At 44.6% G+C, this 9,724-nt stretch overlaps 1 pseudogene; it reads left to right on the top strand.

Moving 5' to 3' along the window:
* The first annotated feature begins 4,121 nt into the window (after positions 1-4,121).
* LOC120427583 (uncharacterized) lies at positions 4,122-9,418 on the top strand (annotated as a pseudogene).
* Positions 9,419-9,724: the final 306 nt, after the last annotated feature.

The following is a 9,724-nucleotide window of genomic DNA, read 5'->3' as shown; positions in this document are numbered from 1 at the left end:
GTTTCATGTTGTTAGCATTTGTCTTTAGTTAAGTTAAGTTTTATCATTAAGACCACAAGTTGTCGGATGATTCAAATAAACAAATAAACAAATATGAAAATGAAAAAAATTACTGATTTTATTTTTCAAGTTTATAATAATATTGTTTTCATTAGTTTCAATAGTTGAACTTGTTAAAATTAAAAAAAAATAATGTTTCAATAAAATTCCTATCATACCGGTATTAGGTTAACATACCGTTACCCTTTTTCGGCATGGTGCTGCCATCTATGTTTTGAAATATGTTTTACAAAAGTGCCTTCAGAAGCGGTGTACGCACTTCGGAAGAAACCGAGGTCGTGTTACGCTTCATACAATTTTTTTAAAAATTTGTATGGAAATTTTGTTACGAGAGGGGGGGGGGGGATCTAAAAATCCGATTTTTTTGCGTTACGTAATAAAAGAACGCTCCCTTATAGTTAAAGCAAACATTATGACAATAAAAAATCTGGTCTATAGAAAAGCCCTTAGTTTTTTTATAAGACAACATTTGGCAAATTTACATGAAGTTTTATGTAAGTTCATACCTTTTTGTTGTTATTTTTTTAATCTAAATTAACTCTTGAAATCCAAAATAATGTCAGTAACGATTTATTTCTTTTCATATAAAATATGAAAAAAAGGAGATCATTTGATGAATAGTATCTTAATAGTTTGATATCCTTGAAATTTTGAAAAAAATCTACAACTATTAAAAAGATTTTAAAAACATATCCAAAATGGTAAACATTTGTGAAAATGTTTTAGGAAGAATGATTTTACAAATAATGATTATTTTCAAAATATTTATTTAATAATTCTATAAGGTCACTAAATCATCCTCGTTCATCCGGGATATTTCCCCTATTATTGAATTTTTGGTGACTGCAGTCCAGTTTCATTTTAATAAAATTTAAATTAATCGATCTCATAAAATTATTTTTATTAGGTCCTTTTCGGTACTGGGACCTGGTTAGGACCAAGTCGGCTTTTGTAATTACATTTGACTTAAAGCTAAGAGTAATTACAGAGGATCTTATTTGTAATTGTTAGTGGGAGGGGAGCCGATTACCCGCGGCCTACTCGGGGTAAGTAAAAATAAAGCAAAGCAATCCACTTTAACGACCCCCGGGTCTTTTGTGGTCTCTGTTGCAAGTTTCTGCTCATTTCTAGGCGTTCGAAGGTTGTGTGGTGAGTCACTCAAAACCTCTTTTACGCAAATGGACCGACGTTTTACTTAACCATCCGATAGAAGGCCAGAAGGATAATTTAAATTAATCGATCTCATAAAATTATTTTTATTAGGTCCTTTTCGGTACTGGGACTTGGTTAGGACCAAGTCGGCTTTTGTAATTACATTTGACTTAAAGCTAAGAGTAATTACAGAGGATCTTATTTGTAATTGTTAGTGGGAGGGGAGCCGATTACCCGCGGCCTACTCGGGGTAAGTAAAAATAAAGCAAAGCAATCCACTTTAACGACCCCCGGGTCTTTTGTGGTCTCTGTTGCAAGTTTCTGCTCATTTCTAGGCGTTCGAAGGTTATGTGTGGTGAGTCACTCAAAACCTCTTTTACGCAAATGGACCGACGTTTTACTTAACCATCCGATAGAAGGCCAGAAGGATAAGGCGGGAATCGAACCCGCGTCCCATAGCAACTTAGGGATCGACAGCCGAAGCCGCTAACCACCGCGCCACGAGGCCCTCGGGGTAAGTAGGGAAGAGATTGATGTTAAAAGACAAGGCGTGGGAAGGGAAGTGGGATTGTGTAGGGGTCTTGGTTGGCTCTGCTGGCCTTTGCTTTTGTCCTCAGCCGTAAATTAATCGATGTGGCGAAGAATATCACTGAGAACAACATGGAATCATCAGGTGAGTAGATTTGGCTGTTGCATATGGAGCATTGTGATATCTTTTCGTTTTTCCACTAATTGCAACTGCTGCAAAAATAGCATGAAAATACCAAATTTTGGCATTACTTTTGCGAATTACAGCGACCGCCCTTGGTTGCCCAGTATAATAGATGGTAAAATACCATGAAATCATATCAGAATCATGTGTATGGAAGACCACAAGAATAACAAAATCTGATGTTCCAAGTGGGTGGGAATACCAAAAAATAAAACCATGGCAATACCAAGTTTTGGTATTCAAGCAATGTTCCAAAATCCAGAATAGCTGAACTTGGAATTGAAATGGTTTTATTTTGTGATATTATTGTACCCTTGGTATAACATGTGGTATTGTTGTGGTCTTCCACAAACAAGATGTTGGTATGATTTTATGGTATTTTACCATCTATTACTGGGCAACCAAGGGCACATTTTGGCCTCTGTTATTTGCCTAAGTGATACCAAAATTTGGTATTCCTGTGTTATTTACTCCTGCTCGGGTACACTCTCGAAACTCGCAGGGCCATGCTTATGGTACGTTCGTTTGAACAGCCAGTGCGGCACTCAGTGCCGCACTCGTCGGTGCCAGTTTTGGTTCAATCGAACGTCATCTGTCAGTGTGCGTGGAACTCGCATGAAACTGAAAAAATATCGAGTGCGGCACTAGAGTTTCAGTTCCAAGATGGCGGCGAAACTCGTGCGGAACTAGCGCGAGTTTCTTCAAAAAAACACTTTGACAGCTCTGAGTGCGGCACTCAGTGTGGAACTTGCCATCAAACGAACGTACCATTAGAGATGAAAGCTCATTCATGCGATTCCTCCTTTTTGGGTGAGTTTTACCTTCTTCTTAAAAACACTTATAATGCACGTCAAATGACTATTTACCTGTAAAAAAATCCAAATGGTTTCGCCACCCATTGTCGATTCCTTTTCTCAATGCCACAGAGGCGAGCGAACGCGCCTGCTTGTAGGATCCTCCATTACCCGGTATAAAAAGTACAGGAGCACCCGTGAAGTCCATGTTTCTCGCTCTATCAGTCAGTTTACCTTCGGAGTATCCATATAAACCATACGCAGGAAATTTTTCATTGTGAGGAATATCAATTCTCTAGAAAAAATAAAATAAAAAAATTTAAGGCATTCGTTACAAAAAACATAATACATGTGTGATTCTAAATACAGTCAAACCTCGCATAGTGCGCAGGCGTTACGCTTTCGTCGATTTCTTAAACACGGTATAACATTTTTGCAACCTTTTTGAAGCGATTTGTTCGTCTTGTTCCAATCTAAAACTACCGTAAACTGGGGTCAATCGGGACACATGGGGCGAATTGGGACAGCAGTTTTAACCATGTTGGAGCACAATATTTTGATTTTTCTGGTTGGTTTCGGTTAGAACAGACTCAGGCCAATAAAATGTGTACATCCATTTCCAAATTTAAAAGCTTTAAGTGCTCTAAAAACTGCTGTCCCTATTCAGACTGTAGTCCCGATTCACCCCAGATTACGGTACCCAAGTAACCAAACAGCACTAAAACAAGTCAGTGTTCAGCACTACAAGCGCTTTACCAGCTGCGGATTATTGCTAACAAGTTTAGACATCTGCACTAAAAGCGCTTTTACAGCTGATTTGCGGTCGGTTGTGGACTTCATATTTCTGATTTCCAGCTAGCCTCTACTGTTGTTGATCCAACCCTGCACAAAACGTCAAAAAAAATTGAGAGAAGTCAAAACAAAATGTGGCTCTCTCGGCTCTCTCTATTTCCTCCTCCCCCTCTTCTGATCTATTTTTGGTTTGTTTACTACCACGTTATCGACTCAGCTGTCCGAGTGAGGAAGAGCCAATTTTTTTTTGCGTGAAATGTAGATTAGCGTGGTTCACGTTTCTATGAAAAAGACAAAAGTTGTTATTTTGTCTTGCATCAACCGGAATTTCGTTCTTTTATGTCCCCAGAAGCACTCCTGAAAATTTGAGCCCATTTGGTAAGGTCTAGGAGCTCCAGTTTTAATTTGAAATTTATATGGGATTTTGATTTATTTTCCATGGGAAACTATCTTTTTTTACATTGTATTAGGATTTTTTTTATAAATCGATGAAATGACTTGATTCTTATAGTAGGAGATAGGTTTTGAACTGGGGAACAACTTTGTAGAACATACCAACATGCTAGGAAGTGACCCTTTAAAGATACAGATACTAGCCCGTTTCACCCCACACAGTAAAGCCCCTTCAAAAGCCACCATCTAAAAGTATCTGTATCTTTAAAGGGTCACTTCCTAGCATGTTGGTATGTTCTACAAAGTTGTTCCCCAGTTCAAAACCTATCTCCTACTATAAGAATCAAGTCATTTCATCGATTTATTAAAAAAAAATCCTAATACAATGTAAAATAAGATAGTTTCCCATGGAAAATAAATCAAAATCCCATATAAATTTCAAATTAAAACTGGAGCTCCTAGACCTTACCAAATGGGCTCAAATTTTCAGGAGTGCTTCTGGGGACATAAAAGAACGAAATTCCGGTTGATGCAAGACAAAATAACAACTTTTGTCTTTTTCATAGAAACGTGAACCACACTAATGTAGATGTTGGAGATCTGATGCCTTGATGCTTGAGTTTGCGCCGATGTGATTGAATTTTCTGCGCCTTTATCCATTCGCCCAATTTGGAGATGGCTTACCGCAGCTGTTTTTAAACCCACCAATGCTTGTACTTTGCATGATACCTAAAATAACTCTGTGGTATATGCTCCGTCAGACTCTGCTGGGGCAGGTTCCTCCTTTATGACCCCAGTACCCACAGCGAATACTGAAGATTCTTTAGGCACCGAAGAGGCCCGAAAAATGTCAACCTTTAGGCCAACCTACATTTCTCAAAAGAAGCGATTCTCTTTTATAATAACGCAACATTAGTCCTCATTTTTTTATTCAGCTCTTTCGAAAAATTTCGATGAGGACTGAAAAAATCGACAGCACCTGCTAAAGCATGGAATCACGATGAATCTCAGCCACCAACTGACAGCGGAAATTTTCTCCGCAGGTTTGTGATTGTGATGGTTGTTCTAGTTGAAGGGATGAGCGAGTAAGAAATATGTTTATTTTCGTTTGCTTCATTCCATCTCTTTCATACCTCTACTGTGTTGCCAGTTAATGGGAAAAAATCCAGCAGTGTTGCTAGGAGCAGCATTAATTCAGCTACATTTCAGCAAAGCCTAAAGCAATTGTTTTAGAGCTGATTTGTTCTGATCTTAGCTGTTTTATGACTAACTAGCTGGTGAATGCTGATGAACAGCTAATTTATGATTTATATTAATGCTGGATGGTTACTTGGGTAACTTTAAAAAAGAATCAGTGTCTTGCGAACCGTCGAGGTGAACGGACACTAGAGCTGCGGTATTTTTTACTACCTATGCTCAGGATTATTTCAAACAAAATTCACAGTCTTTTAAAAGACTACCTGAGTTATTTTCCAAAATTCTAAACAGTCTTTTCAAGACTACCACCTGAAATTTTGTTGTATTTTTTTTTTATCTTTTCAAGAGAACTCGGCTTGCAAAATGCGCAAACAAAGGTCTTCTGAAGATTTGGTCGTTACGTCGGTGAAGCGTTTAAACGCTAAATCGGCTAACGGAAACAGAAAAAGAAAACAGCCTCATCCGACGTCTGATTCTGAATGTGAGGTTGTTCGAGCCTGACAGCGCCAGCTCGAAGAAAATTTGGTTTGGTTTTGGCAGCACTGCGCTTGCTGTGATGACAACTGCCACGAAGGTGGCAACCCAGCCTGCGTCGTTGCCAACAGCGGAAAAGACGCGCGCAACGACGTGTGCTCGGCAGCAAGCGAGACAGAGCTGGCAACAGCGCGTCGACGACGACGCCGTAAAGAGAGGAAGGGATCGCGCGAAACGACGTGCGCGGCAACAACGCGCCGTTGACGACGGCCTGAGCGAGAGAGTGAAAGGGAGAACGAACGACGCACGACGACGATCGTGAGAGAAGATTTTGGCGCGCAACGAAGGAAGAGAGAACGAGAAATGTGCGCGAAACGAGCAAGTTCATCGCAAGCAGCCGAACCGGTCGGACGTAAAGTCACCTCGTCGCGGTCGTCGGAAGGAAACACAAACTAATCGCTAAAGTTAAGTTAATTTAGTTAAATAGAATTAGTGCAAAGAAATTCTAGTGTTTTCTGTTTGCCTGTGATACTTCCGACCCTCCCAAGCTGGTTCCCCAAGTCCGCCTGAAGTGAAGTGAAAATACAGTCCGCTACGTACATGGTCCGAACGACCCGGATTAATTGAACCAGAAGTGCCGGGATTTTCGGGGACAGTGCTGGACAAATGGCGGAGGGTCGATTCTATCGCGGCAAGTGGGCACAAGGCCCACTGAGTTGAAAAAAACGCCGCGGGAAAAAGTGAACAAAGACGCCATTTTGGAAAAAAGTGCCCAGCGCAAAAGTGCGACGCCATTTTGGAAACGTCCAGAATGCGTCCGAAGAAAGAGTGAAAAAGTGCTAAGCGACACCATCTTGGATGCGTCCAGAGTTTTCTGAAGCTGGAAGAGGTTCCGAAAAGAAGATTCAAGTGAAGTGAAGTTCCGGCCAAGAGGACACAAAGTTCCCCCAAGTACCGTGATTTCAGACTTGGCTGATTTCCGTGTTTGGTTCGGACACTGGGTCCGATCGTTGGTGTCCCTCTTGTGCCGGAAACTGCCATAAAGTGCCTGCAATAATTCCCGGGAGCGGCGCTGAGCAAGGACGCGTCGACTCCAGAGAAGAAGAAGCGGAAGTTGCAGGCAGAGACGAAAACCTTCTGCGAACTTGGTCCGGAAGTGAAGACGCTCGAAGTGAGAAGACTTCCGCGAAAGTGGTTCCGGAAAACGCGAAGAACGTTCTGGAAAGTGGTTCCGGATGTTCGACGCAAAGTGAAGTGAAAGCGAACGGTTCCAGCAGCCGTTCCGAGCTCAGTGCTCCGCCACTCTAGCATCGGTGGCCAAAGCGCTTCGCCCGAGGAAGTCACCGGAGAGGCTGGTGAACTCGGAGAAGGCGGCCACACCGAAGAAGAAGACCGGCGGTAAGTCCGGTCACTAAGTGCACTGAGTGATCCCCTGCGGAGCGAGCAGTGTAAAGGAGCTGGCGGAGATGGAGCGGTTCAACGACGTCGTCCACCAGCGTGAGCTGGCTCAAGGTAAGCTCACCACTATTCTTGATAGCTTGGAAGATGCCACGACGCTCACATGGGCAGCGTTGAAGACGTGTCAGAAGGAGGTAGAAGCCGCGTACGATGCGTACCACACGGCGTACGGGCAGATCCTTGGCATGGTTCCGTCAACATCACGGGACGAGCAAGATGCCCTCTACGACGCCTTCGACGACCTGCACACAGAGGTCCTGACGGTCATCGAAGAGAAGCTGCTAGAAGTAGGCCAGCCCACACGACGAAGAATCGCGTACACGCCTGGTGTACCACAATGGGTGGACGAGACAACGAACCCAACAACAGCTAAGATCGTCGGATGCACCAACGTGATGGCCATCGACGAAACCCCGAAGAGTTCCTGGAAGCAGCTGGAAGAGCTGCTGGACAGTGATCAACCGGAGTTTACCATCCAGCATGGAGAACGGTCCGAGAACGCCAAGACTGAGCAGCCCGTCATCGAGACGAACAAGATCGCTGACGTGGAGGACACGTCACAAGCCAACAAGACACCCGGAAAGACCGCAACAGACGACTCGGGTCAGCAGACCACCGGGAGCGATCCGGCACAAACGTGTGACATGTGCGGACTTGGCCAGCACAAGAGCTGGGAATGTCCGCAATTCTTGGAGAAGACAGTCCCCGAGTGGCTGTTCAAGACAAAAGAGAAGCGCCTCTGCTTCAACTGCCTCCGGACGGGACATACCTCGGCGCAGTGTGTGTCCACCGGAGCGTGCGCGACGTGCAAGAAGCGGCACCACACCCTGCTGCACGCCGAGTGCCGGAGAAACCCCAAGCAACCGACAACACAAACGAAGGTGGAGCAACCTGGTGCTCCACAACAAGCCAAAGCGAGTCAAGGGACGCCAGAGGCCAGCTCCTCTGGACATCTAGCGCCGGACGCGCTGTCAGCCGTCGCGGACTTTCGAGACGAACCCTGCAGCCCAAACCCCTGCCATGGTTTATTGATCCCAAGTAAGTTCGATACACACTTGACGAAAAACACTCTGGACGGACACAACGCGAACGAGATGGCTGGCGTCGAGCAGATGCAGCCACGTTCCGACACATCGATGATTCCTGCTGGAGTTCTACTCGCCGTCAGAGTCAACTTGGTGGCTCTGCGCGAGACGAGCTTCAGCCAGGTCTTGGACGGCACGATTGGAAGTGGCGCAGCACACGAAGAAGCGGTCCTGATTCAAGGCACGGAGTTTGAGGATCGACCCAAGTTGGAGCAGCACACCGAAGCCTGCGCACGGGAAGTTGGAATCTACAAGGAAGCAAGTGAGGTGAGTGATCCAACGAATTTGAAGCAAGTTTACCTGCCGTTCCACGTGATGCTGAGAACATTCGAAGAAGACGCTGGCTTTTCAAGCCGAGCGATTCCTGACCAAGGACACAAGGTTCAAGGTCCCACGACGCAGCGCTCTGCTGCACTCAGCGTACTTGAGAAGACTACAAACGCATGTGGAGGAGTAACGGTGCGTACAAGGGCGGCCTCGGCGCCGCACAAGGCTGCTGCAGTTGCCACACAACCGAGCTATGAGTGCTCGAAACATTCAGTAGCTGCAGCACCGGCAAGGAAGAAGAGTGGCACTGGAGGACTCGGTCCACACGAGCGGTCGGTAAACGCCGACCCACTGAAGCGAGCATCACCTGAAGGCACTGGAGATGGTCCAAGTGGAAGCAGAACAAGATGCCGGTTTCCTACAATCGGCAAGCATCAACAAGCACTGGAGCACACCCCACGGGTCGGCCAGGCCTTTTGGCAGCCCCTGCGACTGTCAACTGCGCTAACCGGCACACCCTGTAAGAATGCAACGAAGTTAAGCCCGGTTTTGGAGAACAGGGCGAAAAGGGTTCGCATCGACTTGCGAATCCCAAGAGCGCCCGACGAAGAAGTAGAAGAACACTCACCTGGTCAACTTACGGCCAAACCTGGGAGGCGAAAGAGTGAATCTTCCTGAAATTGGTCAGGTACCTCAAATCTCATTTGAAAATGTTTCTGCTGGCAACGCTTTGGGATCTTCTGATCTCGGCGATCCCGGGCAAAAAATCGCATCTTAGGAAGAACACAGAAATAACATGGACTGTTTTTGTGAACTTGGCATGATTGTTGTTTGGATCTTCTGATCTCGGCGATGTTACGTTTGAAAAACTGACTTTTTTTTTTGCAAAACTCACTGTTTGGTTTGATTCAAACAATGAGTAATGCTACATCCATGAACATGATGGAAGCAATCCAGATTGGATTAAAATTTGCCAATGATGTTGTTCTTACCCTGAAGTTGCACACCAAATAATTGCACACTTGAAATCCTACCCCTTCTCCACCCCGCTCGCCTATACCCAGTCAACTCAATCGGAATTCTGAAACGGAATTCAATTCGAATCGTTTACGTATTCCGATTCAAACGCAACAACCGATTCCGTGAACATACCGGTTGTTGCGTTTGAAACGGAATACGTAAACGATTCGAGTTGAATTCCGTTTCAGAATTCCGATTGAGTTGACTGGGTAGCGGTGCGTGTCTCGACTGAGCTTTGTTGCTTTTGACCACTTTAGCAGTTTCAATTTCAAACTAGGCTGTGTGTCTTAGATAGTTTTTTTCTGCAGTAGTTTGAGGTG

The sequence above is a fragment of the Culex pipiens genome, chromosome 1 (genome assembly GCF_016801865.2).
Source record: "Culex pipiens pallens isolate TS chromosome 1, TS_CPP_V2, whole genome shotgun sequence".
Lineage (NCBI taxonomy): Eukaryota > Metazoa > Arthropoda > Insecta > Diptera > Culicidae > Culex > Culex pipiens.
The sequence above is the reverse complement of the archived record's forward strand: the minus strand, read 5'-3'. Positions and strand labels throughout refer to the sequence as shown.